Here is a 20,668-nt window from a genome sequence, read left to right on the forward strand (position 1 = left end):
CATGTGCTCCCTTCTTCCTGCTTCCTGGCGTGATCAGACAGCCAGGTACATTCGCTCCTGGCCAGACAGAGGACGACTTCAGCTGTTTTCTTGGCTCTGTATTTTCTTAATTTACATCTTAATCAATCCCTATTACCCATTAAATAGACTCACGTGGACTGATCTTAACAAGCATGACCAATTTCCTAACTTGTCTTCCTATACACATTTAAGAGTCTGGGAGACCCTGATCAGTTGGTCCCTCACCCATTCTCACCTGGTACAGTTATTTTAATAAATGACACAGATGTGACCCCTACTGCCACTCAGCTCACAGCTGGGAGAGGAATGTGCCACCAAATGCTTGCTGCTGATTGCTGGGTGATGGGTTCTTAGTGGAATCCTGCAATTTGCTGCTCTCCTGTTGGAGCCCCCTAGGTTTCCTAGTGGCTGTACCCAGCAGGACTGCCTAAGAGGTTGACTGGACCACGGGCCTGGGTACCAGCTGTTTGTAAGGGTCTGCCCTTGACTGTAACTAGCAAGGGGGAGGTCTTTTGCTCCACCCCTTGGCATTGTTATAAATAGACCTTTGGAATAAAGTTCTGGGCTGGTGGATAAGGATCCAGGCCCACTGGAGTCCATCCTGTGTTTTCTCTCTCCTCTAAGTCTCTTCTCCCTCATTCCTCAAGAGTCCCCAGGGTTAATAAATGTGGAGCTGGTCCACCACACTATCCCAATACAAAAGAGCACCAGGCACAGCAAGCTGACTCTACACATTTGCCCAGGGGAACCCTGAGTTGTTTTATACTTTTATATGAAACTCACCACAGAAGTTTCCAAGGTCAAGGTAAAAACCCAAGGAATCCTCATGGAAACTGTTTGACTTCATCAGATCTAAATACTGACTCCCGGGGAAGTAAGCAAAGAGACAGGGGTGGGGAGGAAGGGACCAGGGACAAAATCCACCCCCAAGAACCCTCCCCTAATGACCCACTTCTTCCAGGTAGGCCCCACTTCCTAAGTTCCCAGAGCCTCCTAAAATAACACTAGCAACTAGGGAGAGAGACTTCAACAGACGACCTTGTGGGGGGCATTTCATACTTAGACCATAAATGTAGCTATAGTTGGTCCAGTGGGCCCCTTCTTCATGTCCACCATGTGCAGAGTTTTATTTATAAGGGTTTGCTGATGAAGTCTGCCTTCTTCTACACAAAACTGCCCCCAAGTCAAACAAGAACATTTTCCACTACCCCCCCCCAATAGTTGATTGACATCTGTTCCTTGGTGAGACTAACTCTGCACAACTCGTGTACCTACGCTTCCCATGGGAACAAGAGTGAAGCAGGGCTCCAAAAGCGGCTCAGACCCTCCCAGTGCTTTCTTTATTCTGCCTGCTCCCGCTCCCCACCCCCAACTTCCGAAAGCAAGCATTACCCTGATACAGCCCTAGGACAAGAGCCCCTGCGGGCCTCGGCTTCTGGAAACCCCAACCTGAGGCAACGGCCTTTCCAGGAATAACCATTTCCGTGTGTAGCTTTATCCCTGCCCTCTTTCTGTTCATGCTTCTGCATGGCCACCCTGAGCTCCAGCGGCATGCCTTTCACTGGTAGTTGAGTTAACCTGGCTGGTGAATGGTTTCAGTAGCTTGTCCAAGGTCACCCAGTGTTGGTTAATATTTACTGAGACCCCTTAGGCAGAGTAATCAGAATGGGAATTTGGAGCTGATGGCTGGAACTCCAGCTTGGCACCTGGCCTGGCCGAATTGAGATCTCTTGTCTTGTTCCCCAGGGCTCCTTCCTTCTGAACAGAAATGATTCACACTGACTCAGGAGGAAAAGTACAGAAAGTGCTTTGCCCAGAGGCTCAAGAGTCCGGGACATACTGGTTTATACAATCACACATCGGCTTGGGAGGTGAAGAATACCATAGCAGTTATGTAATCTTACTGGGAGTTGGGAAGAACCAACGTTTCCAACAGTAAATGGCTTGTTCAAGGCCAAGCCACCCAGAAGTCCTACCCCTGGGGCCATTTGTCATGAGGAAATACCTGTCTATTCTTTGCCTTGGATTCCCCATTGCCTCTAATTATCAACGCCCTTCCGGCTCCTTCCTCGTTACTCAGCCCAGGGTTGGTTTGTCTAAGATGCGCTCCCCTCAGCCTCCTCACCAGCCCTGCTCTCCTACCTCACCTGCCTCAGGTGCTCTTTGCTTCTGGGCCTAGCTCCCCAAGGACTGCTGGAGAAAATGGCAAGGTGGGATTCTCCCTTGACAGACACAAGCCGACAGTCTGTCATATATGGTGTGCCTCCCCTAGTTCCTGTCACCCATCTCCAGTACACACGCTGACCAATGTCTGGAGCTAATAGAGGCAACAACGTAAGCGTCCCTAAGCTTTCTCTCCTGGTACAAGACAGTGGACATTTGTATCCAGGCTTCTGGCTGTTGGTTTTTCACTCTTTGCTCTTTTGGGGGGCCCGCCACCCAGCTCCCAAACAAATCATATATGGAGGCCTATTCTTACTTATGAATGCCCAGCCTTAGCGTGGCTTGTTTCTTGCCAGTTTTCCTTAACTTAAATTACCCCTGTCTATCTTTTGCTTCTGGACTTTCCCCCTTTCTTACTTCTGTAACCTTGCTTTCTTATACTCCGTGGCTTGTTGTGTAGTGGGGTGGCTGGCCCCTGAAGTCCTCCTCCCCATCTCTCCCTCACTTTTTCTCCTTTAGATTTCTCCACTTAAAGTAATAATATCCCCCCTCAATCTGCCTACCTGTTACCCCGTTAGCTCCTTCTCCTTGGAGTCCAACTCCGTAGCAAGGCCCTCTTCCCTCCAACGTTCAACCTTGCTGTCTTACCTCTACCTTCAGGATGCCTATATATTTGCTCAAGTTCCTCCCATCCTGAAAAAAAAAAAAAAAAAATGCCCTCTGACCCTGAATTTCCCAACAGCAGACACTCCAAGGGACTCTGGGACTCCTCAGTGAACCCTCTATTGCTTCCTGCTCCCTGGCCCTTAGCCTTCAACTCTCACAGCCTCGCCTCAGCCTCTACCCCTCAGCAGAATAGCTCCGGTCACAGCTCCCAGTGTTCCTCCATGCTCAGTTCCCGTGACCAATGTTCCATGGGCACACTACACTCCCTGCTGCCTATGGCCCTCCCAGTGACTCCAGGTGACCAAACACCTCGCTCTGTCTAAAAAGAACAGCATACCTAGGAGAAGGGCTTTCAGAGCTAAATCTGGAATAGCTTCCTGCAAACTAGGAGTAGTCACCCTAACTGAATTCCGTGACTTGAAATTCTGCTTTTGCTGTCTCCTCTCTCTTGCTCCTCGAAGCCATACTTCTCAGATTCAAAAACAGAAAAGTACCCTTTCTTCTTGGTCTAGGAGGTATTTATTGCTTCAAGGATCAGTCAAGTCTCTGTCCATCATTCTCTTTAGATGCTGCCCTGGAGCCCATATAGTCTCATCTCTCATCTGTAACTCGAATCTTTTTTTTTTTTTTTTTTTTTTTTTTGGTTTTTCGAGACAGGGTTTCTCTATGTAGCTTTGTGCCTTTCCTGGAACTCGCTTCGTAGACCAGGCTGGCCTCGAACTCACAGAGATCCGCTTGCCTCTACCTCCCGAGTGCTGGGATTAAAGGCGTGCACCACCACCGCCCGGCTGTAACTCGAATCTTAAAAGGTCTTATTAATAGAAAAAAGCCAGAGCCAGTAATTGGGATGAAGGCTGAAAGGTCAGAGAAACAGAACAAGCCACAGCCAACCTTACCTCTCCAACTCCTCAGCCAATCCTGTTTCCATGAATCCTCAGACTGAAAGCCTCTGAGTCCTCACCCCCGAAGGTCTCTGATGAAATGTTTAAAAGCCTCTAGTTCCTGGTCCTCATGCATTACATACCTTTCTGCTTCTTGCCATCACTTCCTGAGATTAAAGGTGTGCATCCTTCCCAAGCAAAGACGTGAGATCTCAAGTCTTGGGATTAAAGGTGTGTGCCACCACTGCCTGGCCTCTATATCTAATTTAGTGGCTGGCTCTGTTCTCTGATCCCCAGATAAATTTTATTTGCTAAAGCACAAACAAAATAGCACATTTCCCATTTTTTTTTTGTCTAAAATTTTTTTTTAAAAAATGTGTAACTGCTGGGTGGTGGTGGCTCATACCTTTAACCCCAGCACTTGGGAGGCAGAGGCAAGCGGATCTCTGTGAGTTTGAAGCCAGCCTGAGCTACAGAGTGAGTTCCAGGACAGGATCCAAAACTACACAGAGAAATCTTGTCTCAAAAAACAAACAAACAAAATTATAACTAATATAAGAAAACTTATATACTATATATATATACAATAAGTACAATAAGTATATACAGCCAAAAATCACATTAACAATGTCCAGTCCATTAGCATTTCACAAATTCAGACAAAAAATTATTATTTATTCTATTTTGGTGAGTCCAATACAAAATTTGTATACAATATAGAAAAACCCAATCCAATGTAAAATGTTTAAAACTAGTAGTTGCTTTCTAAAAGTACATTCAATAATCTACCTTTTTATCTTATCATACCTATATTCTCCTTTTTCTTTTCAGAGTAGATTCAATAATCTACTCTTTATTCTATCATTTCTATATCTTTTTTAGAGTAGAATCAATAATCTACCTTTTATCTAGCTCTTTTTTTTCAAACAAGAACCTTAAATCTAATCTCCTTTGTTTAGCCTTTTTCTTGACCATTAACAATAACAACTTATAACCAACCATCCTAAACAATGACAATTATCCAAAACCCATTGAAAGACCAAAAACCACCCACCCTACCTCTTAGGAATGTGGGTCTCATGATCTTAAATTACTCCCTGCTGTCTGGAGGCAAAGGCATCTTTAGAGGATCCTGAAAAGAATATTTTTGAGTTAATTGTCAAGTCCTGGGAGAGGTAGCTGTATCATTTGTTGTCCAGTCTCTGCATAATGTGAAAATGCAGGGTTTGTCTCAAGTCCTTGCTCAAGAAGGTCTGTGAGGCTGGATCATCTCAGCTAGCCATCTCAAAATTGTGCTGAGTGGTTTGTAGTCTAAAGCTGGTCTTTGGATAGTGTTTGTCATCCTAGTGGTATTATCATCATCCTGATGAAATCGTCATCATGGGGATCTTAGCTAGTCATCTCAACATTGTTCTGAGCAGCTTATAGTCCAAAGCCGATCTCTGGGTGGTGGTAATCAGCTTGATGGCTTTATCATAGTCCGTGTGGGATCATTGTGGTGAGATCCCATCATCTTTTGGGGGGTTTCAAAGTCGTTGTTAGGCACGGTCATGGTTCCCTGCAGAATTTTGTGTGTGCCCTACTCTGTGGTGTGGAGCAATGTCAATTGTATCTGTGGCAGAATCGTGTCTCACAGCCAGGACCAAGTCTGCCAATGCAACAGGTTCCATTCTTCTTCACCAAGATATTGGGGGGGTGGTGACATTTTTGGCATTTTATTAAAAATGGAAAAAGTTATTATTATTATTATTTTTTTTTTTTTTTGGTTTTTCGAGACAGGGTTTATCTGTGTAGCTTTGCGCCTTTCCTGGAACTCGCTTTGGAGACCAGGCTGGCCTCGAACTCACAGAGATCCACCTGGCTCTGCCTCCCAAGTGCTGGGATTAAAGGCGTGCGCCACCACCGCCCGGCGGAAAAAGTTATTTTTGTTAGCATTTATGGTGCTTCCTCCCCTCCCCGGCCCAGGCAGACCCCCAAACTTGGTGGGATGGGTAGAGGCTAAAGCGGGTGCTGCCACAGCTGCCACAGGATGAGCAGGTGATATGAACTGGGGGTGCCTGTCACAGGACACTCTCCACCATGACGACCTCGCTGCGCTCAGACACTGGAGTCAGGGTGGTGAAGCCCATGACATCTGCATCCTGAGCTCTGTACTCCAAGAGGTGGCGGCCCCAGATAGGCTGGGTCAGGTGCTGCCAGCGCTCTGCCATGGTTCCTTTTGCCCTGAGGAGACAACCCAGGAGGTGGAGGGGCACACACAGCATGGAAGAGAGTGCAAAGGCCCAGCCTATGGCTTCGCCCCACCATGGGTACACGTAGGTATTGTTGTAGACCAGCGACTCGTAGTATACAACGTTGAAGATGAAGATGCCCATGCAGACCAATGGGGAGAAGAAGGACCAGCACCATTTCATCCAGGGGCAAGGTCGGTACCCAATCATACAGGCAATGTCATCCAGGAAGCGGTCAGCTCCATAAACCCAAGCCACCACCACACACTCCCAAAAGGCTTGCCAAAGCAGGGTAGTGCCGCTAGCTGAGTAGTAGTCAAACAGCTGGAAGACGTACATCCCACCATCGGTCACCATGGAGAGATCGATGACAAAGCAGAGGACGCAGCAGAGGGCCACGGAGATCTCCCTCTGGAAACGGAAGTAGCAGGAGGCCGGGAGGAGATCCAGGAGCCCGGTGAGGAAGCCCTCCACCCCTACAAACTGGCTGTCCAGACCGAGCAGCAGCAGCATGAAGAAGAACAAGCCAGCCCAGAGTGGGGCCGCAGGCATCAGTGCGACAGCCCGGGGGTAGGCAATGAAGGCCAGGCCAGGCCCTGATTCTGCCACCTTGGAGATGTGCACACCCTGCTCTGTGGCCATAAAGCCCAGGATGGAGAAGACCACAAAACCAGCAAAGAAGCTGGTCCCACTGTTGATGAGCGCCAGGAGGATGGCGTCCTTGTAGCAGTTGTTGTTGAAGCGATTGTAGCTACCTAGGGCTGTGAGGGCCCCCAGGCCGATGGCGTAAGAGAAGAAAACCTGGGTCCCGGCATCTATCCATACCTGAGGGGACCCCAGCTTCGACCAGTCAGGCTTGAGATAGTAGACGATCCCATCCAGGGCTCCAGGCAGCAGCGCCCCTCGTACCAGCAGCACGACGAGGACCACATAGGGGAATGTAGCGGTGAAGTACACGATCTTTCCTGTTGACCTGACCCCCTTCCACACACAGAAGTAGACCAGCACCCAGCAGGCCAGCAGGCATAGGGTCACCTCCCAGTTCAGGGACCCAGGCACCTCCAGCCCCGCGGAGAGCCTCAAGACTTTGTTCTCCCAGAACTCGATGACAGGGGACCGACGGTCAGCAAGCTGGTCACAGGTGAGGTTGGCCAGGCTGGCATTGGCACAGTCTTCACGGCGAAAGATCTCCACACAGTCAGGAGTGTTCCAGCTGTGGCCACACGTGGCCCAGGGCAAAGTGGTGGTGAATGACTTGACCAGGTAATAGAAGCCCCAGGCCAGCACCATGATGTAGTAGGTGTTGCAGTAGAAGACAATCACCATGGAGGCATAGCCCAGGCCTTTGAATAGGGGACAGATGTTCCAGACGTTGATGCTGCCGGCCTTCATGAATTGGCCCAGTGAGATTTCCAGGAAGAAAATGGGGATTCCTCCAACCAGCGCGAACAGGATGTAGGGGATAAGGAACACGCCTCCACCGTTCTTGTAGCACAGGTAGGGGAAGCGCCACACGTTACCCAGGCCCACAGCAAAGCCCACGCATGACATGATAAAGTCCATCTGGCGTGTCCAGGTCTCTCGAGGCGGCACAGCAAGGCGGCCGCCGGGCGCCCCAAGGCCCGCAGGGACATCGCCCTTGGCCGGAGCACCGTCGGGCCCGGATACTATGAGAGGACCCTTCTTTTCGTCGCCAGACACGCTACAGATACCTTTCTCGCCGCTCTTTTTCTCCATGGTCCCTGGAGCCGCGATGCTGGCGGGGGTGGCGAGGCCGGGCGAGGTAGCGGTGCCTCGAGGGTGGCAGGCAGGCAAGGGGCTCTGGCTGCACCTGGAGGAGGGCCCCCAAAGCACCACGATCTTACTCTATGAAATCCTCAGCCTCAAGAGAGTGAGTTCCTGTTTACTCAGACTGATAGCCTCTGAATCCTCACCCCGAGGGTCTCAAATGATTTGCTTAAAAGACTCTAGTTCCTGGTTCTCATGCATTACATACCTTTCTGCTTCCTGCCATCACTTCCTGGATTAAAGGCGTGGTGTCCTTCCCAAGCAAAGACATGAGATCCCAAATCCTGGGATTAAAGGTGTGTGCCACCACTGCTTGGCCTCTATGTCTAATTTAGTGGCTGGCTCTGTTCTCTGATCCCCAGATAAATTTTATTTGTTAAAGCACAAATAAAATATCACCACACTCATCAACTGATAAATTCTTTTTTTTGGGGGGGGGGGGCAGGGGTTCGAGACAGGGTTTCTCTGTGGTGTTTTGGAGCCTGTCCTGGATCTTGCTTTGTAGACCAGGCTGGCCTCGAACTCACAGAGATCCACCTGGCTCTGCCTGCCGAGTGCTGGGATTAAAGGGGTGTGCCACCACCACCCAGCCTATTAACTGATAAATTTTATTCCTACACCTCTCTCCTATTTTTGTTGTGAACTCAACCTATATTACATGCCTAGGTGGAAAGTCACACTCAGAGAAGCTTTGGGCAGCCCCTTATCAGTTAATGGAGAACTGGGTGAGTAGACGTGCTGGTTGTTATGCCAGTGAAGAGGACTGTGACCCTGGGAGCTTCGGTTTCTTTTTCCATCTCACATCTGTTCCCATTTTCCTCTTCTTCCTAACACCGTATATTATTTCTTCTGGAGCCTTCTCTCTCTCCCAAATCCTCCATCCATTGTGCTGTGTGGGCAAAAATAATCAAAATCAAGCTGAGTTTATGTCAACTCAACACCATGAGAGCTACCTGGGAAGACGAACCTCAACTGAGAAAAATGCCCCCCACCAGACTGGCTTATAGGTAAGGGGTACATTTTCTTGATGGATAATTAATGTGGGAGGCCCCCCGCTCACTGTGAGTGGTATCACCCTGGGCAGGTGGTCCAGAGAGCCAAGAAAGCAGGCGGAGATAGCCATGAGGAGCACACCAGTAAGCAGAACGCCTCCATGGTCTCTGCTTCAGTTCCTGCCCCAAGTTCCCTCAGTGACAGAGTGTTATCCGAGACGTGTAAGGTGAAATAAACTCTTTCTTACTACGTCGCTTTTGGACATCACGTTGAGCACAGCAACAGGAACCCTAACTAAGACATGGCAGATTCCTGGGGTCTTCATGCCCCCGCTCCCATGTGATCCACCATCTTCCACGGCGCCGTCTGCAGTTTCTCCTGTGCTTTCCCCAGACCCCCACCCCACCGCTTCCTCACTTCTGGCGTCACCATCCCTTACCCAAGCTGTTGCCATAATTCCTGTTTCCAAGCGTCTACTTTGAGTTACCCGCGTAACGATTTTTCTTCCAAAATATTCCAAGGGTTTACCATCGCCTCTTTCAAGCTAGGAAAATTGAAGCTTGGGGTGCAGAGTTAAGGACCCAAATGAAACAGGCCAGCTGGGCTGGGAACAGCTATGCTTTGCAGCATTTCCCAGATGACAGCTCAGGTTCATGTCCCTCCCAACCCCAACCCTGTCCTCCAGCACAGGTTATCAAAAGACACATCTGAGCCAGGTGTGGCTGTGCATCCCCCTTATCCTAGCACATGGGAGGTGGAGACTGGGATCCGGAGTTCAAGGTTATTCTCAACTACCAATGAATCTGAGGCCAACCTGTCTCAAAAATAAATAAGTAAATAAATAAATAAAATTATTTAAGTGAAAGAAGCCAAGAGAGGGTTCAGATCTCCTGGGGCTAAAGTTACAGACAATTGTGAGCTGCCATGTGGGTGCTGGGGATTGAACCCGGGACCTCTGGAAAAGCAGCCTGTGCTCTTAACCCCTGAGCCATCTCTCCAGCCTTTCTTGACTTGACATCTTTGCCTACCCAGGTCCCTCCTTCTGGAGGGTCTTCTCCCTCTGACTTTTCTCTTCCCCGAGATTTGGTTCCGCTGCTGTTCCCACCAGGGGAGCTCATTTGACAGCATAAACCTCTTCATCAAGCCATACAGAGCCCCTCCCCCAATGAGGGGACGCTGATCCCCTCACTGCATCACAGTGAGGTCTTTGCAGCTGTCTGTCACCTCCACTAAGCTAGGGGCCCCCCCGGAGGCCTGGGAGGTAGCTTGCCCTGTTTGTGTGGGCTCTAGCACCTGGCAAGTGACAAATTCTCTGCTCTTGTGAAGGCCTTCACCCTTTCTGTTCTTGGTTCTTAGGCCCCATCTGCCTGGATGCTATGCCACTCACCATGTGACCCTGCTGTAGCAATAAGATAATCATCGTCCTGACGATGCCATCAATGTCACTGTTACAAAACTGAGCTCAACAAGCAGAAACTGGGGTTACAGGAAATTACAACCCTCCCAATGTGGGTGCTGGGAACTGAACTCAGCATATTCTGAACTGAAGGGTAGTCACACCATGAGAAAGTTTTGTTTCGGCTTTTGTTTTAAACAAACAAAGGATTCATGTTGAAGCAGAGGTTTACCCTGTAATTCTGTCTGAAATTCTCCATGTAAATTAGCCCGGCCTTGAACTCAGGACATTCCTTCTGCCTCTGCCTCCCAAGTCCTGGGATTTATAGGTATGTGCCACCACACTCAGCCTGAGAAGTGTCGTCTTTTCTCTTTTCTACGTCTGGCTGCTCAGTGCCAGTGTTATTAGAACCCCTGGTCTGTCTCTGTTCTCATTTTCCTGTCTTGATGCCATGGTCCTAAAAAAGCAAGACTGATCCAATCAGGGGCTGTGCACTTGGCAGAGAAAGAAGATGGCTAGCCTTCTCTCTGGATGCGGAGAGACATGTGGAGCACGTCCTAGTCTGTGTGGTCCCAATTCAGGTGCCGGTGCGCCTCCTCTTAGGAGGCTTCTGATGCTTGGCTATTTGTTGTACCTGGCATGTGCGCCCTCTTCTCCTAGCTCCTGTCCTCACTTTTTGACTTTCAGTTCTGTGCAAGTTCCTTATCATGTCTCAGCCTGTGTCCTCAACTGAAAATGAAGATACTAATCCTTATCTCTGCAGCTTGCTCTAGAGATCAAATAAGGCCGAAAATGCAACAGACAAGGCCAGTGCAATGACTCAGGGGATTAAGGTGCCTGCCATCAAGCCTGAAGACCTGGGTTTGATCCCCAGGACCCACGTGGTCTAGGAGAGAACTGATTCCCACAAGTTGTCCTCTGACCTCCACATAAGCATAGTGGCATACACACACCACCACCACCACCACCAACACCAACACCACCACCAACAACAACACCAATTAAAGAAAAGGATGCCTGGAATTTTAAAGAGAGTAAGGTGGATGAGCACATGGTGGGGGTGTGGGGTCTGGGAGAAAGAAAGAGAAGGGGAAGATATTTAACTATACTATAATCTCAAAAAATATTAAAAGGAAAAGAACTCGGGGAAAACTTGTCCTAGTGTGCATAATTTGTCCTAGAATTTTACTACTTGAAAACCGGAGTCCAGTGTTCTGTGAAATTCCTCCGTCTCAGTCATACCAGGATGGCTGGGCTTCTGCATTCTGACTTGAGAGAGTGGAGGGCTGGCAATGCCATTCATCAAGGTGAAGTGCATAAGGGACAGAGAAGGTTGGGTGATGGGTACCAAACATAGGTGGATAAGAAGAATACGTTCTCCTGCTCCACAGCAAGGTGGTGGTGGTGGTGGTGGTGGTGGTGGTGGTGGTGGTGGTGGTGGTGGTGGTGGTGGTGGTGGTGGTGGAGCTACCGCTTATAGCAATGTATTAACAATTTTTATTGAAAAATAAGAAGAGAACAATTTGTAGGTTCCCAACATAAGGGATGATAGAAATGCTAATTAGCCCTCTCTTCATTCCCCATTGTATACATACATTGAATTATCAATGCTTACCTGCTAAGTCTATAATTACTATGTGTCAAAAATTCAAATCCCACCAAAAGCAACATACACAGTGAGTGGGGTAGGAAGTGGAGTTCAGTGATAACATAGTCTTATATGAAGTGTGTATGAGATGCTTGTGGTCACTAACTTCTCTAAACTCAGCCGCTGCCCCCAAATCCAGCTTTCCATCCCACTCTTCCCTACAAGCCTGATCCTAGAATGTGTCTGTGGCATGTAGATATTTATTTTTTTACTGTATTTTATTTTAATATATTTTTATTATAATATAATATTTTTCTTTATTCTTGAGACTTTCATACATGTACAATGTGAAATATGATCATACCCACCTCCAACTTCCCCTTCACCTCCCCAGACAGCCTCCTTAACACATTCCCCTGCCATGTTCATTTCTTTCTCTCTCTCTCTCTCTCTCTCTCTCTCTCTCTCTCTCTCTCTCTCTCTCTCTCTCTCTCTCTCTCTCTCTGTAATCTACTAAGGCCAATTGGTGCTGCCCACAGTGCATGGGTGTGGGACCATCCACTCTTCAGTGGGAGACTTGCCAGTGTCCACACCCTCAAAAAAAAAAGAGAGAGAGTGATTCTCCCTCCCCCAGAAACTACCAACTGACACTGGCTCCCAGGAAGGTACGGGACTTGGAGATCACCTCCCCCATCTGCAGAAGTTGGGCTAACTTGATCCCTGTCGCTGCAGACACCACACCACACCCTTTGCAGGACACAGAGAACTCAACTTCAAACTGACTTGGAAATCTCCTCCCTGACAGCCAGCTTTCATATTGCTTTGCAAGCTGTTAGAAGAGGAAAACACCAATGGACTTGCCCAGTGCTAGACCCCACATGCTACAATACTGACCTGACCGACACTGGCGTAATAGTGGCATGACTGTTAAGAGATAACCACTTTCTGATTGGACCTGAGGTACTACTGGTACTACAATCCTGGTCAACAGCCCAGGCAGGGCTGAGAAAATCATAGACCCTAGGGTAGAGCCTGTTATTGTTATTTTGCTGATTCAAGCACATTGTCTTCATCTGTCTTATTTATGAAAAATGTTATTGGTAAATGTGATGGTTTGAATAAGAATGGCTCCTATAGGTTTGTATATTTGAATGTTTGGTCACCAATTGGTGGAACTATTTGGGAAGGATTAGGAGGTGTGGCTTTTGTTTGCTTGGTTTTTTGTTTGTTTATTTTTTGTTTTTGTTTTTTGAGACAGAGTTGTTTTTTGTTTTTTGTTTTGTTTTGTTTTGTTTTGGTTTGGTTTGGTTTGGTTTTGGTTTTTTGAGACAGGGTTTCTCTGTAGCTTTGGAGCCTGTCCTGGACTAGCTCTGTAGACCAGGCTGGCCTCAAACTCACAGAGATCCAACTGCCTCTGCCTCTCGAGTGCTGGGATTACAGGCATGCACCACCACCGCCTGGCTGAGACAGAGTTTTATAGCAGGACTTTCTCATCGGGACTGCCAGCTCACAAATAATGGCATGGAGACTTATTAGTAATTATAAAAGCTTGGCCTTAGCTTAGGCTTGTTCCTAACTAGTTCTTATAACCTAAATTAGTCTATATATTTTCATCTGCATTCTTTTACGTGGTTCAGTTACCTTTCCTCTGTACTGCCCATCCTGCTTCCTCTGCATCTGGCTAGCAGCTTTGCCTTTCTTCTTCCCTGTGATCTCTCTCTGTGGAAGTCCCGCCTATTTCTCCTGCTTAGCTATTGACTCTTCAGCTTTTTATTACAGCAATCACAGCAACACATCTTCACTCAGTTTACAAATACCCCACAACAGAGTTTCTCTGTGTAACAGCTCTGGCTGTCATAGAACTCACTCTGTAGACCAGGCTGGCCTAGAACTCACAAAGATTCACCTTCCTCTGCCTCCCGAGTGCTGGGATTAAAGGCGTGCACCACTACTGCCAGGCTGGAGGTGTTGCCTTTATTAGAGGAAATGTATCACTGAGGGTGGGCTTTGAGGTTTCAAAAACCCATGCCATTCCCAATTCTCACTGCTTCCTACTTTCAGGTAAGGATGTGAGCTCTCAGATACTGCTCCAGTGCCCGGTCTGCCTACCGGTTGCCATGCTCCCCACCATGATGGTCATGGATTCACCCTCTGAAACTGTAAATCCCAATAAAGTTTTCTTTCTATAAATTTCCTTGATCATGGTGTCCTCCCAGCAACAGAAAAGTAACCAAGATAATAAACATGAAACTTACTAACAGCGAATCCATTTTAGTGGTCAAAGGTCAAAACTACACAAGTATCAGTGGGCACTTCTGATGTGCATAAAAAAACAAAATGAATGCTAACTTTATATAATCCAAATGAAAGCAGCACCACGGAAATCTTACCACGTGCTTCCTAGGCAGGAGGCATAATTATTCATCTGTTTTACACATGCAGTGACCAAAGAGTCACCTTGTCCAGCATTATGGAGAAGTAGGTCACAGTTACAGTTTGGGTGTGAAATGTCCCCTACAGGATCACCTATTTGAATGCTTGGTCCCCAGCTGCTGGTGCTGCTTTGGAAGGCTATGGCATAAGCTACTAGGAGCCAGCCTTTGAGGATTACAGCAGCACCCTGGTTCTGCTCTAGCTCTCTGCTTCCCTGTTCGGGATAACTGTGGACCTGTGTTGGTAGCTGTGGTCTTTCAGGGACTGTCCCACTCCAGCAATCATGACTTCCCCACCATGATGGGCTGTCCTCTGGGCTGTGAGCCAAAACAGACCTCTCCCTCCTTAAACTCCTCCTGTCTTGTATTTGGTCACAGGGACAAGAAAAACTGCCAATGCAGACGGGATGCTGAGACCCAAACCAAAGGTCTGGCTGGCATCCTTAACTATTGCCAAGGTGATGGAGTATGCGCTCAAGATATACAATGTCCATTCTGGTTTGTGAAAATGTGGACCCCTTCTGTCCATCTCCTCAGTATACCCCTGAAAGTCTTCACCTAGGTAAGGAAGCACCACGCTAAATTCCTCCATAGACAGTAACAATTTTACTATCTAGGTGTTTTGAAGAAGCTATCTTTACTACTTAAACCTAGACAGTTTAAAATATGGATCTTTCCTCTTTTTAACTTGATTTAATATGCTTTTCTTTTTATAATCGAATACAATATTAACCCCAATCTGTCCACTATTATGGTATCCAAGAAATTGCATAACTCTAGAAATTATTTCCTTTTTTCTTTTCCTTTTTCTTCTTTTTTTTCTTTTGATTCCCACGTAGCCTATGCTGGCTTGAATTCCTGATCCTTCTGCCTCCATCTCCGTCTCTCAAGTAAAACTGTTCCCCACTACACCTGGTTGATGTGGTCCTAGGACTCAAACTCAGCACGTTGGGCATGCTACACAGCCCTCTACCAACTGAGCAACATCCCTGGCCCATAAACACATTTCTTCTTTTCATCATTGGCTAATGTTGAGAACTGTTCATATACTTTGTGATCTTATCTTCAATTCTGCTCTTTTGCTGAAGATGGTTTCAGCTGTTCTCTATTGCTTAATTCATGTAGTCTGTGGTTGATGCCCGCTACGTTATGTTTGTGTGAGGGTTTACCTCTTGATCATCTAACTTCAGATCACAGGGTTAGATGAAGAACTTAAATATCACTACTATTGTGGCTTTCTGTTTTGTTTTAGCCAATGACATCTTTTGCTTTTGTATTATCATCTACTGAGAATATTTTCTCGAAAGTGAGCTGTCCAGGCCCAAGAATGGAAAAACTCACCAGGTGTCCTGTTTAGGTTTTTTGGGGTTTTTTTGTTTGTTTATTTTTGTCAACTTGACATTAAACTGGAGTCATCTAGAAAGAGGGAACTTCAATTAAGAAAATGCCTCCATCAGATTCGCCTGTAGGCATGTCTAAAGGGGTGTTTTCTTGATTAATGATTGATGTAGGAGGTCTCTGGCCACTATGGGCAGTGCCACCCCTGGGCAGGTGATCTTGGATTATATAAGAAAATAAAAAGCTGAGTGAACCGTGGAAAACAAGCCTGTAAGAAGTATTCCTCCATGGTCTCTGTTTCAGTTCCAACCTCAGGTTCTTGCCTTGGGTTTCTGTCCTGACTTCCGTCCACAATGAATTCTAAACTGCAAGATAAAATAGACCATTTCCTCCCAAACTTCTTCAGGTTGATGTTTTATCGCAGTAACAGAAGCAAACTGGGACACTGGGCAAAACACAAATCCTGTAGTAGGCCTTGGAATAAAATCCATCCTCCACCACTTACTCTTGGATGACTATTGAGTCTCTCTTAATCTGTTCCTAAGCCTCATAAGTCAAAAGACAATAATAGCATCCCACACAGGGTGGCTACAATGATTCACAAAATAAAAGACCTTTAGCCACAGTGGATCAAATGGAGGCAGCAGTTAGCTGTATACCAATTTAAAGGCAGTTTTACAAGAGACCATCTTACTTTCTAAAAGGCTTACACAATCCATACTTGGTTATTAATTAAGATAATAACATAGAATGATCATAGTTTAGTGATCATAGTGATTTCCCTATAAGGTGTTTTCTTTCTAATTAGGCCTCCCAGAAACAGCATACCTTAGTACAAACGTTAAGGGTGGAGATATCAGCAGATAACAGAAAAGGGAAGGCAGGCACTGATACATTGTGTACCCTAATAAAGCTTGCCTAGGATCAGAGAAGCAGAGCAAGCCACAGACAGCCACCACCTATTACCTCACCAACTCCACGAATCCTCTGACTGAAGTCCTCTGAGTCCTCACCCAAAAAAGTCTCAGCTGAACTGCTTTAGTTCCTGTTTCCTCACGCCTTATATACCTTTCTCCGCCCTGCTGTCACTTCCTGGGATTACAGGCGTATTAAAAGTGGGTGCCACCACTGCCTGGCTGTTTCCAATGCAGTCTTGAACTCACAGAGATCCAGACAAATCTCTGCCTCAGGAGTGCTAGGATTAATGGTGCGTGCCACCACTGCCTGGCCTCTGTGTCTAATCTAGTGGCTGGCTCTGTCCTCTGATCCTCAGACAAGTTTATTAGGGTACACGATACATCACCACAGGCCAACTCCAGCACTTTAGATATCCCTTTCCAGTCCTACTATATTTCCATTTATTAGCTACTGTCTACACACCAGGCACAGGGCCAGAGCTTCACTGTGCCTTCTGACTTAGTCTTCATAGTACGAAGTATGAGTCACACTGTCGTTTTAAAGATGAGGAAACGGAGTTGAGAAAGATGTGAACACCCAGGAAGTATTGCAGGTTGGGGCATGGATCAATCTAGAATCTGCTGTTTTGGTAAACTGTCTTTGCCGCAGTCTTGCACTGAAAACCATCATGTAGTTGGATATCTCACCTCTAAAGCAAAAGCTCTGAAGAGGCCCCTGCCTTCAGCTATGAGCCCGGCTCCACTATGTACTAAACTTAGGCAACTTATTTAATGTCCCAGCCTCAACTTTCTAATCTATAAAGTGGGAGTGGTGACACATAAGATGGTAATTAAGAAAAACGAATGAGTTAATATATACATAAAAATTCCTGGTGCAGTTCTTGGGATCTAGTAAATGCTTCATAAAGGTTACCTGTTGCCATAAAACTTACACGTCATTATTAGATGAGGAGCTAACCTATTTCTGAGTTGGGTGCACTTACCTTGATATTCTTCCTGCCTGCCCAAACACCCCATCTTTAAACCAACATGTCAGAAAAGCTATTTGGGTTTTATTTCTTCTTGGGATTAGGAATTTGGGAATACATTAAAATCAAAATAACCAGGCTATACAAATTCCTCTTTGCCGAGGTGGCAGTGAGCCAGGCCTGCTGGCAGTCAGCATGCCCAGCCAAGGGGAGATGAAGGGTACATGTCCCTTCAGAAAATGCCGCTGCCAGGATCAATCTTTGGCCTGGAGTCAGAGCTCGCCTTGTCTATAGCAGGGCCAGCTGGACTAGACAAGAGAGCTCTGTTACCACAAGGGTCCACTGGCCTGGCTTTCCTACCAGGAGAACAAGGGCACCCCAAGTTTTTCCATCTTACGGATATGGTGGGTCTGGCCAGAATTGAACACATCTATTCTCAAGCAGGCCATGGGACCTAAAAGCAAGGTAACAGGGGTTGGTCAACAAAATAGTCTGGACAGGAACTAAGGTAAGGTGGACAAAGAGCCCTGCCTTCCTGGGAGAGGGAAAGCAAATGAAAAATCCCGAGGAGGGGACAGAAATCAATGTCACCCAGACTATAGAGGCCTGTACTGTACTAGAGGCCACAGTACCAGGGAGCCCAGCCAGGTCAGGGGGGCTCACTGCTCAGGACCTGCTGGCTACGTTGAGGATTTTAGTTCTTACTGTAAATGAAATGGGATCTTTTCTGCCGAGGGAAGAAAAAGTCACTGTCACATTTTAAAGCCGTTTACTCGACAAATATCTTGAGCAACTACCGTAAATGATGCCAAGGAACTAAAATGTATCCTGAATAAAGTAATCCTCGCCTGCTTGGACAGCAGCCCCAGGAGATACAGAATCAGTTCAGGGACCAAATTCTTCATCATCAAGTCACATCCAACCCTCTGCTGCTGCTGTAAAATTTGCTGAAAACATACAATTGCAAGTTCAAAAACAGCGGCAGAGGCAGTAAAATCGGCTATTGAGCTATATTACCAAAATAAAGACATCTTTACGGTGTAGGGAGAGCAGTGGACAAAGTCTGCCACAATAAGAGAAACGTAACATCTACTAAAGTGCTAAATCTGACTAAAGCCCAGCAGACAAGTACAAATACTCACAGCAGGGGAGCCAGAAGACAACCCTGGAAGATCCTGTGTCTACTGCTAAACACATGGACTGACATGGGGACTGCTGTAAAAGACATTGTCAAGATGTCTCCAGAATGCTCCCTCGCCCAGAGCCACCTGTGGCAATCCGGAGAGCTGACCCTGCCCCTCACCAGCTGCAGCACTCTGGAGAGTGGGCCCCTGCACCTCACCTGGGCCACACAGTAGAGCTGGTCCTGGTGGTGTAGGTGTGGGTGAGCTGGCTCTGGGGAGCAGGAGAACTGACCTTGCTCCTTGAGGGTGAACTAGCTGGGGCAGCACTGGAGAGGATGGGGGAGATCTGGCAGACTGACCAACCCAGCTACCATCTAGACCGAGAACCAGGACTACATGTTGCCACACCAAAACATCCATCTCATCTATGATCTGCTGGAGCATGTGAAGGGGTCGGTCCTGCAGATCCAAAGCCGAAGCATTTCCATGACACAAGGCAACAACAGGGTATCCAAGAGATATCCCAGTGAGAGCCCAGCATCGATAGTGGAGCAGAAACCAGAGGCCTCGAACCAGACCAATGACTTCGCAATGAACACTTGCAGATAAAGATATGTGGACTAAAGAGTTTGCTGTGTGACTCACTGTGTCACACTGCAGCTTCCACACCGAGAATTTTCTTTTTCTTTTTTCTTAAATTTTGTTTTATTTTACAGGGTTGTGTGTGTGTTGCGAGGGCAGAGGGCAGATATGAAGGGATAGGGAGATGAATGGGATCAAGATGCATGATATGAAAATCACAAAGAATAAATAAAATGTTAAAAAATAAAATATATCTCCAGACTGAAATCTCAGCATGTACTATAACTGAAAAATATGCATAACTGTGATAGAGATTCAGTTTTAAGAAATCATTTTTGTGTTGTAGGATATAATGTTTTGTTCTAAACATAGCTGTGCATTACAACTCCTATATCTAAACCCCACCCCCAATAAAACACTTTCATGGGGAAAAGGAAGTAATCCCTACTGGGCTTAGCAGAAAGATAAAACCAGAGAATATAGAGTTGTGTGGAAAAGAGACATGTTTCACTAGGCAGGCTTTTTAAATGTGAAATTCAAAGGCAGAAAGGGTTTTTTTTTAAATTGAAAGTGAATCTTTTTCATACAATATATTTTGATGGTGGCCTTTCTCCCTCGTCTATCTCCAGATCCTCCCGGTATCTCCACCCATCCAACTCCAGGCCTTCTTTCTCTCTCTCTCTTTAGAAAACAAACAGGAAAAAAAAAAAGAAAGAAAGAAAAAGCATGAGAAACACATATGCACACATACACAAAAAAATCTATAAAAACACAAAATCAGAAACCATAATATATAAGCAAAAGACCAACCAATAAAGAAAAAAAAATAGTTCCCTAAGCCCTTAGGGGACAGGTTTGAAGAAGACATCCCGTTTAGGACAGTGTTCTAACGTCTCTCACTCTCTGTACATTCGATTGTGGATCTCTCTATTAGTTTCCATCTACTGCAGGAGGCCGCTTCAGAAGAGGCTGCCTCGCCGGGCGGTGGTGGCACACGCCTTTAATCCCAGCACTCGGGAGGCAGAGGCAGGCGGATCTCTGTGAGTTCGAGGCCAGCCTGGGCTACCAAGTGAGTTCCAGGAAAGGCACAAAGCTACACAGAGAAACCCTGTCTCGAAAAAAAACCAAAAAAAAAAAACAAAAAAAACAAAACAAACAAACAAACAAACAAAAAAAACAGAAGAGGCTGCCTCTAAGTGAGGAGCGTGGAAAACTTGCTGATCAAGGCAGATGTGATGGTTTTGAACGGCCATGTGTTTGAACACTTGGTCCTCAGTTGATGATGCTGTTTGGGGAAGCTTGGGAGGTGTGGCCTTGCTAGAGGAAGTACTTCTCTAGGGCAGACTGAGAATTTCAGGCCTCCCTTTATCCCCATTCTGATCTCTCTGCTCTGAGCTTCCAGTTCAGGATGTGAGCTCCCAGCTTGCTGCTCCAGCCTCCGTGCTTGTGAGCTGCCATGCCTCCCCTCCATGATGGTGACAGACTCCTACCCTCCTGCAACTGTAAGCCCAAGCACACCCTGCGGTCATGGTGTTTCCTCACAGCAACAGAAAAGTAAGGAATACAGTGGAACTTGAATG

General features: G+C 46.8%; 1 pseudogene across 1 annotated transcript; it reads right to left on the reverse strand.

Moving 5' to 3' along the window:
* Positions 1 to 5,485: 5,485 nt before the first annotated feature.
* On the reverse strand, positions 5,486 to 16,526 carry LOC102917669 (sodium- and chloride-dependent creatine transporter 1 pseudogene; annotated as a pseudogene). Its single transcript, XR_013049262.1, has 2 exons — positions 16,464 to 16,526; positions 5,486 to 8,639 (listed from the first exon to the last, which is right to left on the reverse strand). The product of XR_013049262.1 is annotated as a sodium- and chloride-dependent creatine transporter 1 pseudogene (transcript).
* Between the last annotated feature and the right edge of the window lie 4,142 nt (positions 16,527 to 20,668).

This window comes from Peromyscus maniculatus, chromosome 2 (genome assembly GCF_049852395.1).
Source record: "Peromyscus maniculatus bairdii isolate BWxNUB_F1_BW_parent chromosome 2, HU_Pman_BW_mat_3.1, whole genome shotgun sequence".
NCBI lineage: Eukaryota > Metazoa > Chordata > Mammalia > Rodentia > Cricetidae > Peromyscus > Peromyscus maniculatus.